The sequence below is a fragment of the Scyliorhinus torazame genome, chromosome 1 (genome assembly GCF_047496885.1).
Source record: "Scyliorhinus torazame isolate Kashiwa2021f chromosome 1, sScyTor2.1, whole genome shotgun sequence".
NCBI lineage: Eukaryota > Metazoa > Chordata > Chondrichthyes > Carcharhiniformes > Scyliorhinidae > Scyliorhinus > Scyliorhinus torazame.
Genome location: NC_092707.1, coordinates 11,339,139 through 11,357,547, shown reverse-complemented (window position 1 = coordinate 11,357,547; position 18,409 = coordinate 11,339,139). Strand labels below are relative to the sequence as shown.

The window sequence follows — 18,409 nt, the reverse complement described above, 5'->3', positions numbered from 1 at the left end:
CTCTGGTTTACTCGTCCAGTGACAATACGACCACGCCACCTAGAGAGGGGCTAGTTAGGAAAGTGGTCAGAGGTTGAGCTGGGATAGTCGGGGGAGGGTCCAGTAGTGAGTCAGGAAGGTCAGTACGATGGTAATCATGGGATTAGAAGTGATTTTCATCCTTCGAATTGCTCCTGGTTAACGAGAGGATCGGAATCATGCGAAGACTGCGATTTAACTCAGAATTTCCAGAGGATCCCAGTGCTAAAATCTCATTAGAAATTTAAACTTCCCGGGTAATCCCAGTGCAGTCCTTGCCTGGGAACTTCTGAAGGGATCCCTGCATATCTTCTGATGTACGCACCCTCCACCCCGATGCGACTCTCTCCTGGGGAGCCAAAGTTCTGGCCCATTATTTCCTACCATCACTTGCCCCCTTGTCACCTCCTTTCCTGTTGCACCATCATTCATTTTGTCATTCATTGCCTCCTGTCTTCCACCCAATCGCAGACCTTCCCTTTCCTTATTTTTTCACCCTTCTCCGTTTCTCTTGCATGAAAGCCTCTCTCGCTTTTCCTGAGCTGCTGATCTGCATTTTTGCCAAGTCGGGGTGGCCCCAGGAGCTCTTTACAAATTAAGGGCGGTTCCCGGTTCCCGGAATTCCGACTCCATTATCGGGCTGTGCAATGTTCAGGGGTGCGGGCTGGTTCCTGACGGAGACCCACACCCGGCACTCCCAAGCTGGCCGGCTCCATTCCATGGATCTGTATCTCTTACTCCTCGACAGTTTCCATGGAGTCGGGCGAGGATTTCCTTCAGTCCCTTGGAGGAGTGGTGAACTATAGAGGGGACCTCTTGATTTATAAGTCCAGAAGATTCCGCTCAAAACCACCCGAAGTCTTTCCACCCACTTCCTATTTCCATCATGCCGATCTATAAGTTTGCGGATGATACGACTGTGGTTGGCCGTATCTCAAACAACGACGAATCAGACTACAGAAGGGAGATAAATCACTTGGTTGCACGGTGTACCAAAAACAACCTCTCTCTAAATGCTGGAAAGACCAAGGAACTGATCATCGACTTCAGGAAGCGTAGCACGCACACACTCCCGTCTGCATCAATATCTCCGAAGTGGAGATGGTCGATAGCTTTAAGTTCCTGGGGGTCACCATCACCAACAGTCTGTCCTGGTTCACTCACGTTGATGCAACAGTCAAGAAAGCCCAACAACGTGTCTACTTCCTACGGAAGCTAAAGAAATTCAGCATGTCTGCATCGACTCACAAACTTCTACAGGTGTGCGATCGAGAGCATCCTATCCAGCTGCATCACAGATGGTACGGCAACTGCTCAGCCCAAGATCGCAAAAAACTGAGTGTGGTGAACTCAGCCCAACGCATCACACAAGCTCGCCACCCCCACATTGATTCTGTCTACACCTCCCGCTGCCTCAGGAAGGCAGACAGCATTATCAGAGACCCCTCCCACTCAGGCATTGCCTTCTTCCAGACCCTTCCATCAGGCAGAAGATACAGAAGTCTGAAGACCCGCACATCCAGACACAGGAACAGCTTCTTCCCCACAGCTACCAGACTCCTCAACGACTCCCCCCCGGGCTGATCTGCTCCCTGTAAGAACACTATTCACGACGCCCTATGCTGCTCTTGCTCATGTATTTGCTTTGTTTGGCCCCTTGTCCCGCACTGTAACCAATCACTATGTACTTTGTTGATTATTCTTTTTGTCTACTGTGTCTCCCTTGGCTGCAGAAAAATACTTTTCACGGTACATGTGACAATAAATATCAATCATCTGCCCTTCCACCCACCCATTTTGGTCTCCCGTGGCCGCTATGCCAAGCTATGGCCCACTGAACACTTTCCAGAACCTATTCACACTGCAGTGTAAAGCGGAATGTGTAACAGAAATTGAAAAAGGTCATTCGCTGAGAAATGCCTCCTAAGTTTGAAAAGAAATTCTGAAATACAAACTAATAAAAGTGTCAATCATCCGGGCCCCCTGGGGCCTCAAAAAACCGCAAACCCCAAATCTCTGAAACCTCCGCAAGATCCTGCAAATCCATTGGCAGGGAAGGCGCACCAACGTCAGTCTTCTCACTCAGGCCAACATTCAGAGCAGCGAAGAACTGACACTTGTTCAGCTCCGCTGGGTGGTCCACACCGTCCGCATGCCTGACAGGGGACTCCCGAAACGAGGGCTCTGCTCGCAGCTTCAACGCGGCAATCAAGCGGCAGGAGGCCAGAGGAAGCTCTCTCAAACCCACCTGGAAAAGGTGCAACATGCCCACCAACACCTGACAATCCCTGACCCAGGAGCACCCGGAGTGGAGAAGATCTATCCGGGAAGAAGCTGAACATGTGGGGTTTCACCGCCCAGAGCAAACTGAAACTAAGGGTCAACAGTAACAGGAGCGCATGGCCAACCTGGGCACCCCCCCGCGCATGGCCAACTTGGGCACCCCAACCACCCGCGCATGGCCAACCTGGGCACCCCCCGCGCATGGCCAACCTGGGCACCCCCCCGCGCATGGCCAACTTGGGCACCCCAACCACCCGCGCATGGCCAACCTGGGCACCCCCCGCGCATGGCCAACCTGGGCACCCCCCCGCGCATGGCCAACCTGGGCACCCACCCGCGCATGGCCAACCTGGGCACCCCCCCGCGCATGGCCAACTTGGGCACCCCAACCACCCGTGCATGGCCAACTTGGGCGCCCCACCCACCCGCACATGGCCAACCTGGGCACCCCACCCACCCGCGCATGGCCAACCAGAGCACCCCACCCACCCGCGCATGGCCAACTTGGGCACCCCACCCACCCGTGCATGGCCAACCTGGGCACCCCAACCACCCGCGCATGGCCAACCTGGGCACCCCAACCACCCACCCCCTCCTCTAATCACTGTCTGCCCCGCCCCCAACCCCCGTCAGAGTTTTTTAATGTGGAAGTGAGTCGTCCTCGACTCCAAGGGACTGCCTAAGAGAGAGGGCTTCAGCGGGTTTGAGGCGCCAAAGGGCCTGGATGATTGACACTTTCATACGCTTGTATTTCAGACTTTTCTTCAACACACGGGAGGAAATTCTCAATGAATGACAATCTTTTCCATGTTTTTTGCTCACTGCACAACAGTGCTCATTGGTCCCAGAAGGAGCACATTGGGTAAGTAAGTGAGCAGGGTGGCGCTATGGCTTGGTGCTATGGTGGTGCTATGGCTTGGCATGGGGGTTTGAGGAGCCATAGGGGGCGGGCGGGAGGGCAGAGCTTGGCATAGGGGGCAAGAAGGGCCATGGGGGTGGGTGGGACATGAGGCAGCATGGATGGGTATAAGGAGTGTTTGGAGGGTGAAGGGAGGGGTGCTGGCGAGGGCTGGCACGCCAGAGCGCTTTCATTTTAACTGGGACCAAGTCCCACTGCTTCAGGTCGCACCTTTGGCCTGCGCACCTGGCAGCCATGTGGCTGCATCCACACCTCTGCCTTGATTGGCTGGCCCAATTCCAGCCAGAATCCGCCTCCACCTCACCACCACCCCCCTCCCAAACAGCAATGAAGATGCCGCTTTTGAAGGTGTTTTCTTCCAAGGCGGGTGGTCCAAGCCAGGAATGTTCCCCACTCCAGTTGGACTGGGTTGGATTGGATTGGATTTGTTTATTGTCACGTGTACCGAGGTACAGTGAAAAGTATTTTTCTGCGAGCAGCTCAACAGATCATTAAGTACATGAGAAGAAAATACTTGACTAGTGCGTGTTCTCAGACTTTTGTATCTCCTGCCCGAGGGAAGAAGTTGGAAGAGTGAGTAAGCCGGGTGGGAGGGGTCTTTGATTATGCTGCCCGCTTTCCCCAGGCAGCGGGAGGTGTAGATGGAGTCAATGGATGGGAGGCAGGTTCGTGTGATGGACTGGGCGGTGTTCACGACTCTCTGAAGTTTCTTGCGGTCCTGGGCCGAGCAGTTGCCATACCAGGCTGTGATGCAGCCAGATAGGATGCTTTCTATGGTGCGCCTGTAAAAATTGGTAAGAGTCAATGTGGACATGCCGAATTTCCTTAGTTTCCTGAGGAAGTATAGGCGCTGTTGTGCTTTCTTGGTGGTAGCGTCGACGTGGGTGGACCAGGACAGATTGTTGGTGATGTGCACCCCTAGGAATTTGAAACTGCTAACCATCTCCACCTCGGCCCCGTTGATGCAGACGGGGGGGGTGTACAGTTCTTTGGCCCACCTCGAGGATAATAATCCAGGCCATGAACGCCGTTCCTCTCTCCAGAGATGTTCCCGGACCTTCTGAGCATTTTCTGTTTCCATTTCAGATTTTCAGTGTCTTCATTTTGTTGTGAAATGGATGGTGTTCAACCATTTTCTGCCAGCTCCGTTTAATGATACCGTTTTGCGTCTTGTTAATAGCTTGCTTTGCAGAGTCATCCCTTTCTTAAAATAACTCGGGAACATTGCTTCACTCTCAGGAATACACATTGATTATTGTGTCATCCTGGGTACCTGGTTCAAGGCATAAACGCAAATCAATTAATCAGTATTTTTGATGTCATTTTGGTTTTACAAAAAGGACTTGTATTTAACTCACATTTAGTGATTTTGTGTCACCCTCTGACAAAAAGGTATTCAACACAGGCTTCACCACTTGGGAATTATTCAACTAAAAGCACACAGACTTCTACAATGGTCAGTCTCCCTGTGAAAATCGTGTCTTTTTATGTGATTTACGCACATATCAATTGGACAGATGGGATACACAACAGTTGTTGCAATTAATCTTTCAGATTGTACTTGAGAAGCAACTGCGTATGACATGGAACATAGAACATAGAAAATACAGCACAGAACGGGCCCTTCGGCCCACGATGTTGTGCCAAACTTTTGTCCTAGATTAAGAACAAATTAATCTACACCCCATCATTCTACCGTAATCCATGTACCTATCCAACAGCCGCTTGAAGGTCCCTAATGTTTCCGACTCAACTACTTCCGCAGGCAGTGCATTCCATGCCCCCACTACTCTCTGGGTAAAGAACCTACCTCTGACATCCCCCCGATATCTTCCACCATTCACCTTAAATTTATGTCCCCTTGTAATGGTTTGTTCTACCAGGGGGAAAAGTCTCTGACTGTCTACTCTATCTATTCCCCTGATCATCTTATAACCCCCTATCAAGTCGCCCCTCATCTTTCTCCGTTCTAATGAGAAAAGGCCTAGCACCCTCAACCTTTCCTCGTAAGACCTACTCTCCATTCCAGGCAACATCCTGGTAAATCTCCTTTGCACCTTTTCCAAAGCTTTCACTTCCTTCCTAAAATGAGGCGACCAGAACTGCACACAGTACTCCAAATGTGGCCTTACCAGGGTTTTGTACAGCTGCATCATCACCTCACGGCTCTTAAATTCACTCCATCTGCTAATGAACGCTAGCGCGCCATCGGCCTTCTTCACAGCTCTATCCACTGGAGTGGCAACTTTCAAAGATGTATGAACATAGATCCCAAGATCTCTCTGCTCCTCCACATTGCCAAGAACCCTGCCGCTAACCCTGTATTCCGCATTCATATTTGTCCTTCCAAAATGGACAACCTCACACTTTTCAGGGTTAAACTCCATCTGCCACTTCTCAGCCCAGCTCTGCATCCTATCTATGTCTCTTTGCAGCCGACAACAGCCCTCCTCACTATCCACAACTCCACCAATCTTCGTATCGTCTGCAAATTTACTGACCCACCCTTCAACTCCCTCATCCAAGTCATTAATGAAAATCACAAACAGCAGAGGACCCAGAACTGACCCCTGCGGTACGCCACTGGTAACTGGGATCCAGGCTGAATGTTTGCCATCCACCACCACTCTCTGACTTCTATCGGTTAGCCAGTTCGTTATCCAACTGGCCAGATTTCCCACTATCCCATGCCCCCTTACTTTCTGCATAAGCCTACCATGGGGAACCTTATCAAATGCAAAGCGTAAATTTCAGTCATGGCTCACTTGTGCGTTGGAGTCAGAAGGTTGTGAGTTTGAGCCCACAGTGTGGAGCACAGCGGCCATGCTGACACTCTCAGTGGAGGACGGAGTGAGCACTACACTGTCAGGGCTTCCTCCATCTCTCAGATGTGACGCTAAACCGCACCCTCAGACATGCTGCGGGATTCTCCATCGGCGGGATCGTCCTCTTCTCCGGCAGCGCACCCACGCCCGGGGGTTTCCATGGGAAACCATGCGGGAACGGAGAATCCTGCTGTCGGCGGGGCTCGCCGCGGAGTACAAAATACTGCTTAATTAGGCGGCGCAATCTTTTTGGCCCAGTGCCCTGAGAGTGCGGTATTGAAGCACCTCGCCAATCAGATGCAACCGTCTTGCTTGGCCACTTCAGCAGGCAGTTAACATCAATCATATCGGTGTGGGAGCTGAGAGTCACATGTAGGCCGGGCTAAGGACAGCACATGCTCTTCCCTAAAGGGCATTAGCGAACTAGATGGTTTCACATCAGGCCACAAATATGCCCGAGTAGTAACATTGCATCTTGGCAGCTCAGATGAAAATTTAGCCCAGCAGGTTTTAAAGGGCTGCTGTCTTCGTTTTTTCTTTTTAAGAACAGCTAATTTTACAGAGGGACAATCCTTTCGTGCCAGTTAAAAATAATCGGCGCTTCTCGTTCTTTTTGGTAGCTTTCTGCCTTTGCCTTTGTGTCTGCGACTGCCCTGCTCAGGGTGAAGATGATGTGAAAGCAGATAGTCCGGGGAAACGCTCATTCTCCCCGGGATACTGGAAGAAGAAGGTCGTTGTCACCCGGCCCCACCTCCTGGTGAGTGATGGCGAGGAATGAGAGTGAGTCACTGGCTGGCACTCGCAGTTAAATATTGCACGTGGCAACAAAATGGGGATGGTTGTGAGAGAATGTTGCAATGGAATGTGAATACATGACTGGGGTCAGGGGTGAGGCAAAAGTTTCAAATGCAGTGGATGTATTCTTCATGATCAAATATCTGAAACCCTTGCAAATTTAATCAACAAATTTGCTTTTCCAAATGGGCATTGTGTTGGCACAGTCTTTAACTCAATTCACATGACGCCAGACATGGTTCAGAGCGGAGAGAACTCGTGCCTCTGGATCAAAAGATTGTGGGACAGATTTTCCAGCCCTTCCCACCAACAAGATCCCCCACGATGGCGGGCAATTGCAATTCGTCCCCATCACCAGAAAACCCACCAGATGGGGGAAGTGGAAAGACATCCATTTTAGGGACAAGCTCATAATCCAGACTGACTCTGCCAGTGCAATACTAAGGGAGAACTGCTTGGTCGGAGGCAGACGCAGGAAAGGTGGGGTGGGGGTGTTAATCACTGGGGCCTGTACCTCCAGCGTGGGGGGGGGGGGGGGGAGGGGGGGGCCGCAATCTTCAGACTTTTACTTGGAACTGCCCAGAGCAACTGACGAGGTTTATTCAATCAGCAGTAAGTTAATGTCTATCACAGAGACACCATCCACCAGACCCCGGATGGAGATTGAAGTTATGAACCTCTCAGTTCTTCCTGATGTTAGGCCAGAGGTGACAGACACGGAAGGCACTCCAGCAGACAGTGACCACCTGGGTGGCACAGTAGCACAGTGGTTAGCACTGCTGCTTCACAGCTGCAGGGTCCCAGGTTCAAGTCCCACTTGGGTCACTGTCTGTGCGGAGTCTGCACATTCTCCCCGTGTCTGGGTGGGTTTCCTCCAGGTGCTCCGGTTTCCTCCCACAGTCCAAAGATGTGCAGGTTAGGTGGATTGGCCATGATAAATTGCTCTTAGTGTCCGAAAAAGGTTAGGTGGGGTTAAATGGGATGCTCTTTCCGAGGGCCAGCGCAGACTCGATGGACCAAATGACCTTTCTCTGCACTGTAAATTCTGTCATTCTATGATCCACTGATGGGACCTGAATTGGTTCTTTCCGGAAGGAAGTAATGAGGAAGAATCCGTTGCAGTACTCAGTGCTCTGCTGGGATTGAGGTCCCAGGGGATGATTGATGTTTCCAGTTGATAGATACACCATATGAGGTCCCTGTTACCTTATTTGAGGAGTCAGCTGTGTTTCTAGCCTCTGAGCAGCCTTCAGAGCTTTGTTCCATCGAATCGAAGGGGCTGGTTTAGCTCACTGGGCTAAATCGCTGGCTTTTAAAGCAGACCAAGGCAGGCCAGCAGCAACTGGGGGCTTTTCACAGTAACTTCATTGAAGCCGACTTGTGACAATAAGCGATTTTCATTTCATTTCATTTCATCTACCAATGTGTGGCCTAGTCTATCTCTTGTTGCCCAGGAAGATGGCTCCAGGATGGATGCTTTGCCTGGCCAGATGTCAGAGCCCCCAGAGCATCTCCCTGCCAATGGGATTGGAGCACCCATTCCCAAGTGTGAAAGTCAATTGAGGCGCAGACCCCAGTCCCAGCCGGACATCTCCTTCTCTCTCAAGCTGTCGGCACAGAAGCTGAGGCAGAATCTTCCGCGCTTCTAAAGCTTTGCAATCCTGTACAGCAAACGTACCTCTAAGTCATCTATCAACAAGAAATTTGTCTTCATTTTGTGGATGAAATTCATCCCATTCCAGAAAATGATCCTAGGCGAGGTTCTCCGTCCTGCCAGCCGGCCAATGGGGTTTCCCATTGTTGCGAACTTTTGGTTGGCTCTTAATTTGTAATTTGCTCTGGTTGTTTAACCTTTGCTCTAGAGTCGCCAGGTATCTTTATGATACCACCACGAGGTTCAAGTTCAAGTACTGATCAATAACTCAACACACCAATTAGTAAGATTCAAATCAAAACACATTTATTATACACAGTAAATCACTACTCATGTATAAAACTCTACTTACTAGACTATCTCTAACACTAAAAGGCCTATACTTAGCTTCGGAATTGGTCCACCAGGTCAGGGGAACAAATGGCCTTTCGTTCAGGTCTTGAGTCTGCAGGATTCAAAAGCTGGTATGGACTGGTAGCTAGGAGCGCCTATCTCATAGCGAGCGTTGATTGGAGACTTACTTGGTTGGCGTGGCCGCTTGGGCAGTTCACTCTCGGGTTGATTCGCGTTGTTGAGTGACCCTGCCAAGAAGGACGATTTGAACTTGGGGGGCTTTACTTTATAGTCCCCAGGGGCTTCCCGCCGTTCGGGGCGGACCCCGTACCTGGTTCCAAATGATTGGACTGCGTTCCGATCATTTGGATCGATTTCTCCAAGACTGGAGTTGTTCCCTGATCGCTGGGCGGTCCCTAAATGCCCGTCGGCCTTCCTTTGTCTTGGCTCCTGCTGGCGCCGAGGAGTCTGGCTTGGCTTTATTCACCTTAAGTGTTGCAATTGTGCCTTGGAATCGCTCATTACTATGCAGGTGGCTGCTGGTTTCGGTGCTGTCTGGTTTTTGCAGGTTCCAATACACATGATTTCTGTATTTGCTAGTCTTTGCCTGTGTTGGCTGAATTTCCCTTCAGTCTTTGCGGTTCTCCATTTTAAGTCGGGAAGTGGCCAACCCAGGTGGCTACACCATTGGGGGCAGTCCGACGCTGTCGGAAAATCTGTCGGCGCAGCAGAGAATCGCGCCAGTGGAGAATCCGGGCCCCTGTCTTTCCTCCGCATCCTCAACAATTCTTCCTATTTCCCAGTGGTGGGACAGCCTCACATAGAGAGAAGTGTGGCTCTCCTTCCACTGCCCAGGGAAAGTGGACATTCTTTCCGAGATACCTTTGGGAACCATCTTTTCTTCTTTGCCTGAATTTTGTCATTTTTTTTCTCTTTGTCATCCAGATTAATTGTAATCTCTGATCTCCAATGCCTGTTCTGTCTTCAATGCAACAGTGAATGATGAGGCTGTGACAGACTTAATTGGAACTGAGGATCATTTGTCTTTTAAAGGTCTTTCCCTGTGTGCTTTTGAGGGGACAAAACATTCCTCAGAGTCCTGATTTCTTCTCTTCTAAACCCAGGGAGCCCAAGGTTTGATGTCCTTCAGTCTTCTCTCTTGGATCGTGAGTCGTTCCCTGAAACAGACTCGTTGCCCTCGCAGTTCAGCCACTCTGAAACCTACAGTCTGCCGACCGGCCCATTCTGCCGAAGATGATGTCCTCCAAGAGAGAGAAGGAATTTCTCACGTCTCCAAGCTGTGGGACGAGAATACTGTGGGAGACTAATTCCCTCATAACCGTAACTGGGGAATGGGAAGAGTAGGATTTGGAGTTGGGTAGAATGTCTAGTTGTAAAAAGGGAGTTACAGAAAAATAGTGGGGGGGGGGGGGGGGGGGGGATTTCCGGCCTCGTTACACTCGCGCTCTAGCGTCACGCGGCCGGTGAATAGTAGGAGAGGCCAAAAACGGGAAGCGCACCAGGCACCAAACAGTTTGCGATGCAACCGGCCCGTTCCGGAGGCAAATTCGGAATCTCGCCGTAGCGTGGCGAGAAACTAATTATCACCACTTAAGCCGTAGTTCCATACAATTAACGGGAGCTGCCCCTTATCCAACGGCCTCCCGTCATTCACCAGCCTCCCCAGCAAGTGATCACGCTGGCGCCGATTAGTACTCCTTTTGACAAATGTGGACCTGGCGGAAGGGCTTCTGTGGGGAGCCGAGGAGGAGAGTAGCCATCTTTGGTCACAGGCAAAGAGACTGGGGGGCGCTGGGCTGGCCACCCATCGCGGGCGGAATCACTTTTGGAAAATCTGCTTATTCGAGCGAGACAGCTAGTCTCGCCCGAATGTGCAGATTTCCGAGTTACCTGAGGGTTCGGAATTTATCTCCTTTGCCACAGAGACCTTGGACGGGCGACGTTCAGCACTGGCCCCCACGATCGGGGGCCTGACGGAACGGCACACATGGGTGTCTCCCAAGGGATTGCAGGCCCCCAGCTGCATGCTCTTTGGGCAGGGTGGTGCCCTGATACTGCTGGTGCCACCTGGCACCCTGGCAGCACCACCTGGCTGCCAGACTGGTACTGCCAAGGTGCTCAGGTGGCATTGGCAGCTCGGATGCTCACTGCCAGGGTGCCAGGTTGGCATTGCCAAGCTGGGGCAATTGGGCTGGGGGTGCCCTGCATGGGTGGTGGGGCGGGGGCGGGGGCGGGATGCATGGAGGGCCGGGACCCTCCCATAGTGCATTCGGGCTGGAGGGGAGATCGGGGATCGCTTTGGGGGCCTTGGAGATTGGGACGCCATTTACAAAGCTCCCCACTGTACAAAACAGGCATCTGTGCAGCCTCGAACGCACGTTTCCATTCAGGCACCTTATAGAACACGTGATGCATTGAATAGCCACGTGTTTTTTGGCACTGGGAAACACGTGGCTAAACGTGCTCACTATGGGACTTTATTCCCATTTGGGTGAGTTGGGCCCAATGGCACTGTAAAGAAGCAGGGAATTTTCATGCTGTCCTGGCCAATATTAAGCCACATGATTTGATTTGATTTGATTTGATTTATTGTCGCATGTACCAAAGTACAGTGAAAAGTATTTTTCTGCGGCCGTTCACACATCACCCCAGCCGATACTGAGTCTCATTCACCCACCACCCAGACCAATATTGAGCTGTGTTCACCCATCACCCCCTGTGCTCACTGTCCTACATCAACTTCCAATTATAACATCTCCAATTAAAATTTCTCACCCTTCTGTGTTCAAATCTCTCTATGGCGTCACCCCCCACCTCTCTGAAAACTCACCCCCCCCCCCCCCCCCCCCCCCCCCATCCCTCTATCCCTCTGACTCCTCTTTTGAAAAGCTCCTTCGAACCTACCACTTTGTTTGACCCCGCTTTCATTGGCCCACCCTAACATCTTACTGAGCGACTTAATGTCAAACGTTTGTCTGATAACAATCTCTAACGCACTTTGGGGCATCTCGCCGTGCTGAAGGTGTGATAGATACGCAAGCTGTTGCTTATGTGCTGTTTGTGATATGTTATTCTCTATGTCTGAATGCTGCGAGGCCTTCCGTGGTCGAATGTCTGGTTTAAGTCCTCTTCTCTTGCTATTGTCTAGCTAGCTTGCTGAAATCACTCCTGGTATCATATGTTATTCTCTAAGTCTGAATAAAGATTGTAGACTTCCAGTTAACACAAATACTTTATTCAGTAGGTTTGTTCTGTTTCCAGAGCTTAACTAGATATAATACAGTCAAGAGGTATGACCAGTGAAGCTAAGGTAAGCTGCCTATGCTGAGCTGTCTCTGTGTGCTGCTGCTCCCTAGCCCTGTGCTTCTCAAAGAGGCGGATCCTACCTTGGGCTCGACCCTTTATACCCGCCTCTGATGCTGCCCTCTGGTGGTGCTGTGACTGTTACATCTGTGCTGCAGTCCCTGGTGTATGTGCAGATGTACGTACAGATGTACAGATCACTACATTCCCCCCCCCCCCTTTTGAGTTGATATGTTTCCTAAACTGACCGCAAGAAAACTGTACGTAACAAGTGGTGAGAATATGCAAATCTGCACACTGCCAAAATGATAAAGTAATACAGAAACAATTTACAGTGTTATGAGTCCATCGTTAGAAATGTTCATATTCGTCTTGTGGGTGTGTTGAAGTGTTGTTACAAATCCAGCCGGTCGGGTGCCTTACGCCTTCTGCTGGAGCATCGTAACGGTGGAGGTGTGGATGACGGTTTGATGCCATCAAGATTACTGTCTGGCGATGTGTGGCGAGGAACGTCCTGTGGACAAATGGACTCGGTCAAGTCCAGTGTGGGAAATACTGGCGTTGTCGGCCGAAGCATTAACAGATCCCGACGGTTGCGGCGAAAGAGTACTCCCGCCGACGACTTGACAATGTAGGACCGCGGTGCCTCCTGCCTGATCACCGTGGCTGGCTCAGACCATCCGCCTTCTGGGTCCCTGATCCTGACGATGTCGCCCATGTTCAGTGGCTTGAGTGGGATCACATGTTGATCGTAGTATTGTTTTTGTTTGGACCGTAGTACCCGCATTTTGTCGAGGACCAGACGTTATCGGAATTGTATCGCCAGTAGGGTTATCCGGATGTTCCTGCCAAAGAGCATCTGCGCTGGCGACAGTGTTGAGCTCAATAGGATTGCTCGGTAGGATAACAGCGCTAGGTTGATGTCCGAGCGTGAATCTATTGCCTTGCTAATAAGCTGTTTCACAATGTGGACACCCTTTTCCACTTTCCCATTTGACTGTGGGTAGCGTGGACTGGATGTTACATGCCGAAAGCTGTATCGGTCTGAGAACTCTTTCCATTCCCAGCTCGCGAAGCACGGACCAGTATCTGACATTACCTCACGCGGGATTCCATGTCACGCGAATCTCGCCTGGCACGCATTGGTGACAGATGACGATGTGAGATCATGGAGTTTCAGTACCTCAGAGTAGTTTGAGTAATAGTCCATGATCAAGACGTAATCACGCCCTGTGGCATGAAATAGGTCAAGGCCCACTTTTGTCCACGGCGCCATTGTGAGTTTGTGTTGCTGCAGTGGTTCTTTACACTGTGCGGGTTGATGTCTTTGACAGGTGTCACATGTCATGACCATGTCCGTTATGTCTTGATTCATGCCGGGCCAGTACACAGCCTGTCGCGCTCGCCTTTTGCATTTCTCAATGCCGAGGTGGCCTTCATGAATCTTACGTCGCGTCTCGGCGCGGAGTGTGGCCAGAATCACAATCTGCGCATTGCGTAGCAGCAGGCCGTCAACGTCAATCAGTTCTGACTTGACATTCTGAAATTGTGGACATTGTCCCCTCGTCCAACCGCGCTGGAGTAGGTGCAGCACTCTCCGTAAGGTTGCGTCTTTCTGCGTCTCCTGTCGGATTAGGCAAAGCTCCTCATCCGAAGCAGGCAAATTCTTCATGCATAACTGTGTTTGGGCCTCGATTTCTCTGATAGGGGCTGATGGTGCGTTGTCAGTGCCAATTGATCGGGACAGTGCGTCGGCAATGGCAAGGTCTCTTCCCGGGGTGTATACTAGGGTGAAATCATACCTTCGCAGCTTCATCATGATGCGCTGCAGACGAGGTGTCATGTCATTTAGATCCTTGTCTATGATATGGACCAACGGTCTGTGGTCGGTTTCCACTATGAACGTGGGCCGGCCGTACACATAGTCATGGAACTTCAGAATCCCAGTGAGGAGTCCAAGACATTTTTTTTCGATCTGTGCATATCTGCACTCAGTTGCAGTCATGGCCCTGGACGCGTATGCCACCGGGACCCAGCCAGACTGGTCGTCTTGTTGGAGGAGAACGGCGCCAATCCCGTCCTGGCTGGCGTCAGTGGAGATCTTGGTGGGTCTGGTTGCGTCAAAGAAGGCAAGGGTCAGCAAGTTAGTTGCTGTTTGAGATCCACCCATTCATTTTGGTGACGTTGTGCCCACTCAAACGCAGTGGTCTTTCGTAGGAGATTGCGTAAAGCTGCCGCCCGTGAGGACAGGTTTGGGAGGAACCTGACGAGGAAGTTGACGAAGCCAGAAATCGTAGCACCCCCTTCTTGCCGTGTGGCGTCTTCATGGTCCATATTGCAGCGATTTTCGCCTCATCAGGGCTGACACCCTGAGGTGATATGGTGTCACCCAAAAAGGTTACAGACTCGTTCGCAAATGTGAATTTTGCCTGGTTCAGTTTCAAACCGTATTTATGAATCCTCTGAAACACCTTCTTCAGACGACAGAGGGGTTCTTCTTCAGTGATGGACCATACGATGATGTCATCCACATAGACTGACACCCTCGATGCCCTCGGTCATTTGCTCCATTATCCTGTGGAAGATCTCTGACACAGAGATAATGCCAAAGGGCATGCGATTGAAGCAGAAACGTCCGAATGGCGTGTTGAACGTACACAGTAATCTGCTCGGGTCATCGAGCTGTATCTGCCGAAATCCCTGCGAGGCGTCGAGCTTGGTGAAGATACGAGCATTCGCCATCTCAGACGTGATCTATTCACGCTTGGGGATGGGGTCGTGTTCCCGGAGAATGTTCTGGTTCAGGTCCTTCGGGTCTATGCATATGCGAAGATCTCCAGAAGGTTTCTTAACACAGACAATGGAGCTAACCCAGTCAGTCGGCTGTGTGACTCGCGATATGACGCCTTAGGACTGCAGTCTGTTGAGTTCCGCTTTCAGCTTCTCCCGCAGTGGAGCTGGGACCCTCCTGGGCGGCTGAATGAAGGGTTTGGCGTCTGTCTTCAGCATGATTTTGTATTGGCAGGGTAGGGTGGCCATGCCTTTGAATACGTCGGGGTATTCTTGTAGCATGCTGTGGATTTTAGCTTCCAGGCTTGATGGATCCTGGGTGTGCATGTAAATGCGTCGCGCCAGCCGCAGGTCTTTGCACGCCTGAGCGCCAAACAGTGATGATTTGTTGTCATCTACAATCTAGAATTGTAGCTGCTTGCGTATCGTCTTGTTGTCCACCCGGAGATGGCACGATCCCTTTGAGGCGATCTGATTGCCGTTGTAGTCCTTCAGCCGACATGCAGCGGGTATTATTCCACGGTCTCCTGGAATCGAATGGAGATCCTTACTAGTGAGGAGGTTAGCTGAGGCCCCAGTGTCAAGCTTGAAGACTAATGGAAAGTCATTGACTTGCACAGTCGCAGTCCCCTCACTGCTGGAATCAATACTGTTGACCGGGTGAGGCGTGGCGATTGTTGCGCTATGTTCCTCGATTGTCTCGATCGTGTCCACAACAAGTGAGTTGTCGCAAGCGAGGTTGTCCTCGTCCGAGGAATACTCTTCATTGGGTTTTTTGTGCTCCGTTGATTCTATGCTTTTTACATTGACGTTCATGTGTTTCTGTCTTCATTAGCAGCGCAGCTCTGCACTGTGAGGCAAAGTGATTGTATTTGCCACGCTTTAAACATTGTTTGCCAGAAGCTGGACATTACCCTTTTAAGTGGGCGTGTCTGCAGCGGGGACACGTCATGACGATATTCGGGAGAACTGCGCATGCGTGTGGCCTGCATTCAGGTTTTCGCGCGCAGGATTGCCGCTAGAGGAGCGCCTTCTGGAAGCCTGGGCCACCATTTTGACGGGCTCGACCTCGTGGTGAAGGCCTTGGCCCCGGTAGGTAAACTCCTCATATTCTTCTTTACTTTTTTCATAAGTAGAGCATCTTTGCATGGCTGTTTCCAGGGTTAGGTCTTTTCTTTAAGTAAGGGTTTTCTAAGTCCCTCGTCAGATATACCATTGACTATCTGGTCTCTGATGAGGGAGTCACGGAGGTTTTCAAAGTTGCAGGATTGAGCGAGTAATTTTAAATCAGTCACAAAACTGCTGAAAGATTCACCCGGTTTTTGTAAGCGCCGGTGAACCGGAATCTTTCAAATATCTCATTGACTTCAGATTGACAGTGGGTTTCAAACTTTTTGATGATTATTTCCAGCTTGCCCTTGTCCTCCCCTGCCAGGTAGGTAAAGGAATTATACATTCCTAGTGCCTGCAGCCCAGCCAGGGATAAGAGCAAGGCTATCTTCCTGGCATCAGACGCTGAGGTTAGATCCTCAGCTTCTAGATATACTTTGAACTGTTGTATAAAAAGTTTCCAATTGGAATGCATATTACCAGTGGTCTGGAGCAGGCATGGAGGTTGGATTGGGTCTATTGTGCAATTGGTATCTGAAGGATCCGAATGTTGCGAGGCCTTCTGTGGTCGAATGTCTGGTTTGAGTCTTCTTCTCTTGCTGTTGTCTAGCTAGCTTGCTGAAATCACACCTGGTACCATATGTTATTCTCTTAGTCTGAATGAAGACTGAAGACTTACAGTTAACACAAGTTCTTTGTTCAAATGGTTCGTTCTGTTTCCAGAGCTTAACTAGATATAATACAGTCAAGAGGTATGACCAGTGAAGCTAAGGTAAACTGCCTATGCTGAGCTATCCCTGTGTGCTGCTGCTCACTAGCTCTGTGCTTCTCAAAGAGGCGGACCCTACCTTGGGTTCGACCCTTTATACCCGTCTCTGATGCTGCCCTCTAGTGGTGCTGTGACTGTTACATCTGTCTGTAGTCCCTGGTGTATGTGCAGATGTATGTACAGATGTACAGATCACTACATGTGGGGTCCTTCCTGATTTGCACAAAGAGACCACCGTATTCTCCTGCTGAAAGAAAACCAGATGACTGCACTTGTAAATAATGAATTGGCTGTGAAACACTTAGGAATGTCCAGGGATACGATAAATGGAAATTTGTTCATTATAAAATATATAAAACATATAAAATATATATAAATAGCAGCGGCAGCTAAATAATTCAATGGACAGCTGATTAGACTGAAACGTCTATAATTATTATGACATTATTTTAGCAGCTGACAGAATGAGTTATGACATCCAGCGCGCTGAATTATATGATTCATGTCACACACACAAACAGGCAAACCAAGAGAGATTGTGTAATTTATGAGGTTCGCGCAGTTAAGAATCCATGGCCTTTAAGGCAATTCCCGGGGGGAGGAAAAAAACACAATAAGACAGAAATTCCCAATCCTTTAACCATCATCACCATCTGGTCTGTCCCTAGGAGCCACAGTGACGCGAATCACTCCAACTGCAAGGCCAGACACTCGGATTCCAGACACACTTGGAAGCGACTGATATTTTGGAGGTAGAATTGAGCATTTCTGGTGATGGGACTTAGAACATAAGACATACAGTGCAGAACGAGGCCATTAGACTTGATGCCCAGTCAAGCACAACATCATTGTCACGTTAACCTTGAGCAAGCATCCAGGGACGGACATGGGATCAGAGGTTAAGGGATTGAATTCAGTTACTACCTCTGACAAGTAAATATTTTACCGACCTTCAATCACAGTTGTGTGCTTTTAAAATTCATCCTTGTTTTCAAATCCCTCCATGGTCTCGCACTTCCCTTTCTCCAGAACCTCCTCCAGCCCGAGACCCAGTGAGATCTCTGCATTCCTCTCACTATGGCCCCTTTCACATTTACAATTTGAATTGCTCAACCATTACCTTCCGTTGCCTCGCCCCTTAGCTCTGGAAATCCCTCCCTTAAACCTTTCTGCCTCTTTGCCCCTCTTTCCACATTAAAGATACTGCTTCAAACCTAGCTCTTTGACAAAACAGTCACTCTCTCCACCACCGGAGCACAGTGTGTACCATCGACAGGTTGCACTGCAGAAACTCACCAAGCCTCCTTCGACGGCATCTTTCAAACCCATGGCCTCCACCATCTAGAAGGACCAGAGCAGCAGACAGATGGGAACACCACCTCGTGGTGGTTCCCCTCCAAGTAACCCACATAGTGGCTAGCACAGTTGCTTCACAGCTCCAAGGTCCCAGGTTCGATTCCCGGCTTGGGTCACTGTCTGTGCAGAGTCTGTACATTCTCCCCGTGACTGCGTGCGTTTCCTCCGGGTGCTCCGGTTTCCTCCCACCATCCAAAGATGTGCGGGTTAGGTGGATTGGCTATGCTAAATTG

General features: G+C 50.3%; 1 long non-coding RNA gene across 1 annotated transcript in view; it reads right to left on the bottom strand.

Moving 5' to 3' along the window:
• LOC140429295 (uncharacterized) overlaps positions 1-18,409 on the bottom strand; it is a 177,890-nt gene that overhangs the window by 158,575 nt on the left and 906 nt on the right. The gene's annotated exons all lie outside the window — the stretch shown is intronic.